The sequence below is a fragment of the Anopheles gambiae genome, chromosome 2, assembly GCF_943734735.2.
Source record: "Anopheles gambiae chromosome 2, idAnoGambNW_F1_1, whole genome shotgun sequence".
Lineage (NCBI taxonomy): Eukaryota > Metazoa > Arthropoda > Insecta > Diptera > Culicidae > Anopheles > Anopheles gambiae.
In genome coordinates this window covers 69,507,339-69,516,841 of record NC_064601.1, presented here as the reverse complement: position 1 = coordinate 69,516,841, position 9,503 = coordinate 69,507,339, and the positions used below count along the sequence as shown (strand labels likewise).

At 39.1% G+C, this 9,503-nt stretch overlaps 1 long non-coding RNA gene across 1 annotated transcript; it reads left to right on the top strand.

Moving 5' to 3' along the window:
• The first annotated feature begins 7,709 nt into the window (after positions 1-7,709).
• On the top strand, positions 7,710-9,280 carry LOC133391310 (uncharacterized). Its single transcript, XR_009764810.1, has 2 exons — positions 7,710-8,104; positions 8,248-9,280. It is a non-coding gene; the product is annotated as an uncharacterized LOC133391310 (long non-coding RNA).
• Positions 9,281-9,503: the final 223 nt, after the last annotated feature.

Sequence of the window (9,503 nt, the reverse complement as noted above, 5' to 3'; positions counted from 1 at the left end):
GTGTAGTTTTACTTTTCAAATTATAGCTAAGTTAAAGAAAAAAAGAGGTCTAATAATGTGTATTTTCTTACCGTCTTGGCGTCTAATGAAAAGCTTGACCCGTAAGATCTACCAAATTTTTAAAACGATTAAAACAAAATTTAGTGCTTTTCGAGGATATCCCGGACCAATTAAATTAACTAAGCAATTATTTTGAAAACAGTATATCGATCGCACAGTGAAAAACGTATGCCGAACGTAAATCGTTTGCTCGTTTGCTTATGTATCCGATAACATTTTCAAGAAATTGATTATTTGGCAGCTGATCGTTAAACGTTTGCTGCTCATCTTAATTTTGTAATGGATTTAAATTAAACATTTCAGGATTAGCAGAAGGACAAATCATATTTGATAGCAGTGCATGCTCAAATGCTTGGCGTAAGTTTCGTTGTTCTCTTATAACAATATCTAATTATTTATGTATGTTTTCAAACTCTGTTTTATCCATTACAGTTTATAAATTCGGATTAAACTGGGAATCTTGAGAACGTTGCAGGAGATGGTGGTGATGCAAGTGGCAAACCTTCCTTGCTAATAGTTGCGGAAATTTTTTGAGGCTGCATAGATGATTGAGCCTGATTAACCAGACTCGACGGTCGAATGTTGGACACGTTCGTACACAGTTGAGTCAAAATACTTTCCACACTAATGTTACTTTCATGACATGATGGCTTGGTAGAATGTGCAGGTGGTGAGGCAAATGACGGACTTATAATACTTGGAGACATAGAGCGTTGCAAGGACGGCATTTCTGATTGAAACTGACTTCCGAGTTCAGTAGTAGGTGATAAGTTGAGCTTCACAAATTGAGACGATTCTGTGAACTGATTTGTTGGCTGTACTTGACTAACCGAATTAGATGGACGACGCCGAGTCACATTCATTAGCAAAGGCCCAACGGCACTATCAACATCATAAACCGGATCCGAAGTAACTTCCGTTGGTGGTTCTGCGTGCTGATTTATTGATTGTACCTTTGTGGTCAAACTCAATGGACGAAACCGGGTCACATTCATATGCACCGGCACAACTGCACTATTAAAATAAAAAAACGGTGGCGAAGTAACTTCCGATAGTAGAATGCTTGACTTTATAATGTGAGTATGTTTTCCTACGGTAGGCTGTAATGGAAGGAACACTACTGTCATTCCTTCGGTCACAACTTCTGCTGCTTTATTTTTCAACTGCTCTGGAAGTGTTACTTTTGTTCCCGGTTTCATTGATGCTGGTAATGGTAAAACACTTCCTTTGAATTAGCGTTCTAAGGTAGCGTTGGTACTCTTCTGTAACCTTTTTCCATACAAAAATGGAATATATACATATGTAAGTATAAAAGTAATGTTTTTTTTTTTGTATAAAATGCTTCATAAAGGGTGTATTTTGTATTACTACTTTAGAAAACTTTTTATTTGCTATCAGGGTGGCCACTCAACCGGGAAAACCGGGAAATAGCCAGGAATTTTATTTTCCAAGAAAAACCGGGAAAAATCGGGAAATTCTATAAAGAAACTGGGAAATTATCACAATCTTTTCCTATCACTGTTTACCATCGTACGAAGTGCATTTTCAATTAATGGGATGTTTTGTATATTGTTCCCAACTTACCACAGGCCATCAACATCACACCAATGTGCATGGACAACATTTCCCGTTTCTGACATGTAGTACGCAATATACATATGTACTATACTTCTCATTCGCACTGGTGCAATACTTACGTTAATCGTTATCGGTTCTTGCTCATTTCGGGTATGGTGTGCCTATTTGTTCTACCGTGCACTCGTCTTTTGTTATTCATCTCTCGTGAAGTTGCGGTCGTGTCGGATTTAGTGGGCGATCTCAATTTTTGAACAGAATTTGTGTCCTCTTTAGCAATTTTAACGTTACCCAATCACACATCGCCTGTACATTGGTATTTTGCATTTTGGTTTCGGGCCTCTACCTTCATTCCGCCCGGGTGAGTGGGTTCCCACACTGGCGCTGATGGTTGATTCCTGTATCTATTCGTGAGGTGCATCATCAGTGTCGTGCGAGTAACAGCATAATGCAAGGCTGCTGTTTAACAGGAAATCTGTTCTTCGCTGATTTGTATGCTTTCTCCAGTGGCTGGTTGGTCCATGACTTCCGGTTACCTTTTTTTAAGGTTGTGTGATGACATCTGTTGCTCAACAATTGATAGCAAATGGAAAATATCTTTGTCATGGGGTAAATTCTTTACATCTTAGTGTCATGAAGCTAAACCTCCAAAAAGCAATATTCGTAAAGATTTTTTTGTCGTTTTTCATCAGTTGTTAGCTCGTATAAAACTTCCGAAAATATAAAGAATGCATATTTAAATAGCTTAAGATCCATAGTGGCGAAATTAAATCTAAAAACGAGCGCACGATTGAAAATTTGTTTGTACAAATTTGATAGAAATCATGCCAAAAATGGTTTTCAAATGTGTTTGTAGCATGCATATGCTATACTTAGTTCACATACTTCTCATTACACTCAAATAGCAGAAATTGTCAACACACAATAACGACCCTTAAGTCAGGAAATGTAAATCAGCAGAAAAACTCTTATCCCAAAACACTATCAAAACATGCAAGCCACACACTAACTTTCAAAGGCGAGAAAAATATTATTCAGCACAAAACCCGTTAGAACGCACTTGGAGCGTAAAACCATAACATTGCATAATAGCAACCATTAAGTCATATATAATGAAATAGAAGACACCGTACCTTCGTGTGTACAAATAGAACCGTTACCCGCAAGCGTAGAAACAAAACACCGCGTAAGCACAAAAACCCAGAACTGACCTTACAGAATAATTGCAACTATATGTAAACCCAAAACTTGACCTTCAGCATAACTGACATAAAACAGAAAGTGAAAGTAAAACCAAATATAACTATACTCGTAACTCGTATAAATAATAATGTAAGATAATACCGAGTACTGCTCAGTTACGCACAGTACGCACATGGTGACATGGTTAAGTGGAGCCGTTTAAGTCTTATCGTAATTCGCATAAACAACACAAATGTGTTAAATTAATTCATTGTGTCCACTCGTTACCTGGAGCACTGATGACTCCCAGTGATCATCCGAAACTCTGCTTTGTTTTGACGAATTAACCCCGCGAGTGATGTTTAATCCTCTTGCACCGCTGCTCTAACAATTGCATCCTGACACGAACGTTACATGTTGTCACACCTCCAGATTGTATACTATATTGTTGAATAATTCACCAAAAACTTTTATCCAGTTTTTTTGACAAGTGTCTATATTTCCCGTAATGCCCGTGTTTACCTACCATCCTCTAGATATCGATTTTTGAAAACGTATGATATAATAATTTAGAGTTGAAGTATCGAAGAATAGTGAACCGGGAAAAATCCGGGAAAAACCGGGAAAACCCGGGAAAAACCGGGAATTTAAAATCCTGATTCGAGTGGCCACCCTGTGCTATTGAAAACATGATAAGCGATTGAAAACATTCCACATCATACTGACAAACTTATGAAAAGATTTGTTATTTTACGGCCTTGTTGAAATGATGACCACAATCACAGAGAAAACAAAAGAATTAAACTACCAAAGCAAACTCAACGCATGCTACTCAGATACACTGAAATCTCCCAGATACACTGAAACTGACGTCCCCAGAGTCACGAGCCTCTCGAGATACGACGATTCGCAGATATGACGATTTTGATTTTGACAGTTTAAAGTTGTCATTCAGACGAAATTGATATATTTTTTTGAATTCATGTGCAGATAACCATTACAAACATTTATTCTTCATTTTTCACAAGTCCCCGATTGTGAATATCTATATCGTGTAAATGGATTTTAGAAGAAAATTATTACATTATCGTACATTATTTTAAATAAAATGTACGATTTCGTAGATTCCGAATATTCAATTTCGGTTAACAACTTTATACTTACAGATATTCGACATACGACTATTTCGACTTACGCCTTGCCTTTTAACATTTTTTCGGTCCTAAATAGAGTAGTATCTCGGGGGACACCAGTACGCGGAAATGAGAAAATGTTTTGGTTTCTACATAGATTCTGCACTCTCAAATTCACGCAAGTGTGGGTGTGGAGGGGAACTGGGGGTAGTTTCGACACCTTAAGGTTTTCCCCTGATTGCAATACTTTTGCCAAAGTAAACTTACTAGTAGACATCGAAAAAGCTTTTTTGGTGTATTATGTACCATCTTACGAGAAATTACGGTTCCTGGATTGATTTTGATAACATTTTGATAAAAATAAAAAGTGTGTTTTGTTGCGTCACGACTGCAGTGCGGGTAAGTTCGACACCATGATGGGGTAAAATCGACACCTTGGGGGTGATTTCGACACATTGGTTTTAGCGTTCAACTCTGATGGCCTGTAGTTTTCATTGAAGTTCAACAAAGTATTTCGTACCAATTTTACGAAAAATTTACACAAAACAGTATTGAAATATACGAAAAAAATGAAGATACAAGCAAGAACAAAAATTTCATTTCAAATAGCATCGGACCAGACTCCATATAGTAGAAGCTGCGGCGATAGCATCTGGTTTACGGAATAATTGGTTAAGATTCCTTTAAAAAAATAACCTGGCCATCTTCCAGTAATCTTTTTCTTTTTTTATAAAATCGAAGGGTGTTCAATTTTATTTTTCTCTGCCAACTCGAAAACCAAAAGGTGAACATCGGTCAATGTGATTCCAAACCAGCGACTATTTTTTTCTTCAGTTAAGTCTACCTGTCCTAAAGTAAGCCTAAAATACGGTCAAAGCCATAACAATATTAATTTTCATAAGCTTAAACCATATACAAAGTATATGTTTTGAGTCCGAGTTTGGCAAACGTTCTGTGAGAGAATAATAGCTAAATTCCATAATTTTAACTTCCTAGGTTTGCTGACATCTTGAATTTTAAAGCTTCTACGGTATTTTTAATTGCGTGTTTGTTCAGCTTGATTATTACGTTTGTCGTACATCGTTAAGGGACATCTTTATAAAATACAGGCACTTTCAAATTACGATATAAACAAAGTTAACATTGTAATATCCTGGAGATTTGACCCCTGATAAGACCATAATGCTCAATATGCCGGATCAGAATATAACCATCACCGTGACAACTGTGCGATAAGAGGAATGTCAAAATAAAGATCATTCGTTTACGGATCGTTGTACTGACAACACCTACAGCCTTCTGTTTATTCTTCTACTTTGCGATTTTGTGCCTTTGTTATAACTTGAACGTTTAATTCAAATTGGTAAAATTCGAGGTTTTACATCTCAGAAGTGGGATACGTCTTATCGCCTGCACCTGCTTTGCTGTCCAATCCAGCACGGCACAAGATTGTGTATCGAAGAGTTTGTTTGTTTGTGTGTGAGATGACGCTACCATCTGCCATTGCAATGCGCAAAAACGAGAAGCTTCTGTGTGTGCTTGCCGGTATAGGCAGCCAATTCGATGTTTAGGCAACGATTTGCCTCATGGCTAGACCAGATTACGCCAGATTCACCAGCCACAACGATATCGATCCCTGCAACCCCAAAGACACCAGCCTTGCATTTAGTGTGGCCGCCATCTTGTTCATCTTGCACGACATTGACGACACCGCCATTTAGTATGAATACGGCCGCTGGCTATTCTTTTATCATCGCTCATACTTGGAATACTGGAAAAGCTTCGCGCATCACTTCTGTTATTGCATGTGCACCGCACGCCGTGTTGTCATCGCCTCTGATTCATCGTGTGTATTGCCTTCCGCCACTTAATGGATTGACCCCGCTACCACCCTCTACCGCCGCGTCATGTTCGAGTGCTGTGGCATCAGTTGTAGCATGCTGAGCTGTTGAACAACAATCATCGTGGTGTCGTTCAGTATTCAGGTTCATCCTGATCGACATTGTCCTTATGGTTGGCTGTAACTTCTGTAAACGTCAGCAAGACTTCTGGAGGAGATGCCGATCAGCGGCAGCAGTACTTACACCCACTATGAGATTGATTCAACCGCACGCATCACATGACGACATCATTCAGGATCAGTTCTTTTCGATATCAGCATCGTCCTCATGCTTGGCTGTAACTTCCGTAAACTTCAGCAAGACTTCCGGAGGAGATGTTGGTCAGAAAAGCAGCTGTGATTGAAATTGACCCAACTTTACGCATCATATGACGACATCATTCAGGATCAACACCTTTCAATATCATCATCGTCCTTATGCTTGGCTGTAACTTCCGTAAACTTCAGCAAGACTTCCGGAGGAGATGTTGGTCAGAAAAGCAGTTGTGATTGAATGTATGTGAGTTATTCTCATGCCAGTTCTGTTCAATAAGTATTGAAGATTTCTACAGTAAAGCCGCTCAAATTGAGGTCAATTTGTTTGTCAGGATAGCCGAGCTGTAATATCCTGGAGATTTGACCCCTGATAAGACCATAGTGCTCAATATGCCGGATCAGAATATGACCATCACCGTGACAACTGTGCGATAAGAGGAATGTCAAAATAAAGATCATTCGTTTACGGATCGTTGTACTGACAACACCTACAGCCTTCTGTTTATTCTTCTACTTTGCGATTTTGTGCTTTTGTTATAACTTGAACGTTTAATTCAAATTGGTAAAATTCAAGGTTTTACAACATGCTACAAATAAGCATTACACTACTACCAAGTTGGGTGTCGAATTTACCCCCATTGGTCGCACAAGTTTTAGTGACATTTTATATTATATAGATTAATGTAAAAATTACGCCTTGTGATACAGAACTAATCAATAGTATTTATAAAACAATACTATTAACATGGAAACTATAATTTTGTTGAAATAACGCCACAATTCCTTAAGTCCCAGAAGTAAAAACTTACATCGGCTGTCAATCAGAACCACCATGTGTTTATTTTGTTGTTTTTTGACAATTGACAGGTTTGTGATCAGTGAAATGTGACTCAAATATTCGAAACAGTTGACATAAATAATATGTATAAGTTTTTTGTCTTCAAAAAGTTCTATAAATACAAAAACGGCAAGGTGTCGAACTTACCCGCAGTGTCGAACCAACCCCGACTTCCCCTATGTGTTCACATTCAGCCATTGCGCTCAGTTTGGTTTTCTCGTAGCATCATGTTGGTATCGGTGTCTCGCTCGCACTAATGTAGCGAGTGTTCCTATGTGCGCTCCCTTTCTTGCCACCACAGGCCGCGGGGCCATGGGGATTCTCAGCGCTCATTTTCTCAAGCACTCATGAGTGCTTTTGAGAAATCCTCGTTCTCAGCGTTTGTCGAATCGGAACAAAATCGGTTTTGAGAATCTTTGAGAATCTTTGAGAAAGTTGACGATGCAGCGATCGGCTAACTGAAATATAATCAATTGTGCTATTTGTTTTTCGATAATCACTTTGGAAAATGTATTCAACATTTATAATTGAAAAAGTTAAAAAAAAAATGCGATCAAAAACATATTTTCTATTAAAAGCTCCAAATAAAACTTGAGTGGCTTTATCAGTTTCTCAGAGTGAGAAAAATTGACGACGGCCACGAGCTCGCGTCTGAGAACAAGTTTTGAGTGCTTGAGAAACTTAAATGAGTGCTTGAGAATGTTTACTCAGCTTGAGAAAGCCCCGTGGCCCCGAGGCCACACAAAATCGCCAGTTCAGCTTAAGCGTTCGCCGTGAAAGGCCGTGCGCTTGTTAGCCTAAGCCGGACGATTGAAGTTTTGATAAATGTTGAAGTGTTGTGCATATTGAAACGCTTATCTTTTATTTTCTATTATTAAACGCTTTCTATTATTTTGATTTCCGCTGCTTTATTTCATTTTTTTTTGTTTTGATTCGTGCGTTCCAAGGCTGAGTAAAGCGAAGCAAACAGTGCGCTACGAAAGAAACTTGCGGGAGGGGATGTCAGTGCAGCGCAGCGCAACTCGTAAGAATCAAAAGGGAGGGGGAACCAATCCAGCGCAGTCCCTATGAGACTGGGACAAAAGTGCAGGCGGTCATCGAGATACACGGTTAATGGGGACCGAAAACGGCCGCAAAATACCGCGTATCAGGAATTTCCGCGTAAGTCGAATATCGTAATTCCCAGTTAAAATATCAATCATCTTCGTGTAATTTTGCAAGTAGGGGGCGATTTTAAAATTAATTATTTGATGTGATTTAGACTGAATTTAACAAATTTAACACCATTTCAAATGATTTTTAAGATTCGATCAAAAGGGAAATTAATTAGCATTTGACAATGGATGTGTCAAATCAGCCTTCCGTCTTGCCGTCTTACCGTCTTCCCTCCCGCTCCAGCTGCTGGTACTTTGATGAGCTGTCGTAGGCGCGGTAACAGCCTGAAGCGCAAAGCTTTGGGACCGCTCGATGCCGTTCCTGCAACTACCGCTGCTAACCAGGCTGTCGTTCCCGTTGTGGACCCGGTTGTCGTTTCAGCTGAAGAATCCGTCCCATTCTCCGTAGTGGAGAAATTGTTCACGGAATTCGCGATCGTCCGGTCTAAGCTGGATCGATTGGACGAATCCGTCGAGGGGATACGGGGGGAGCAAAAGAAGCATCATGCTGAAATATCAAGCAAAATTTCGGCCATCGCCAAGTCGGTGCACCTGGTCCGAAGTGCAGGTGGGGCAGATCAAAAAATCGTTCTGTGTTGGCCAAGATGGCTATGCTCCTCCTCTCCGAGGGCTTTACACTTACGCCCGTCACAACGGAGGATGAGCTAAATGCTTTAGAGCAGAAGCTGGGCGATGCTGAGTGTATGCGGGATAGCTTAGCTTGGCTGCAGGCTAAGGTGTTCGACTCCGAGACACAAAAAACCCTAGACGAAGCAAGGAATTTTTGCCTCGCTACAGCTGGAGCGGGAGCAATGCAAAAGTTGCTAAAAAATATATAGCAACATTTTGCAGCTTTTTAAGAAGATTGGGAGCACCAATAAAGTTATAATAGCTCTCGGATTTGCTCGAGATTATTTCGGGAAAAAATTGCGGTACGCGTATCAACTCGTGCCAAAAAAAACCGAACCCTGTAGAGGATGGTGACGGTGGGCACAATTTAAATATAATTTAGCTTATATTAATTTAGTCTAGTTAAGTATTGATTAGATAGCTATAGGTGACCAATTAAGCTTAGTAAGTTGAGGTTTGCATAGCATAGGTAAGCATCGTTTAGCATAATTTGTTATTAAAGCTGAATTGAACAATTAAAACACGTAAAAAACTTGTTTGATTTCATAACGAATCAATATGGATTATAAACATGGATTTATTTATTCGTTTATTTTTTATATTTATCAATATGATAGCATAACACGGAAACAACATTCATAAAAATAGGAACACTTTTTTCGTTATTATCTTTCATAAACTAAATACTTTACACGCAATCAAATGAAATGCGAGTGGCACGTTATGATAGGCTACGCTTTTCTCATTTGCTAGTCAACAAAAAAAAAAGATGTACT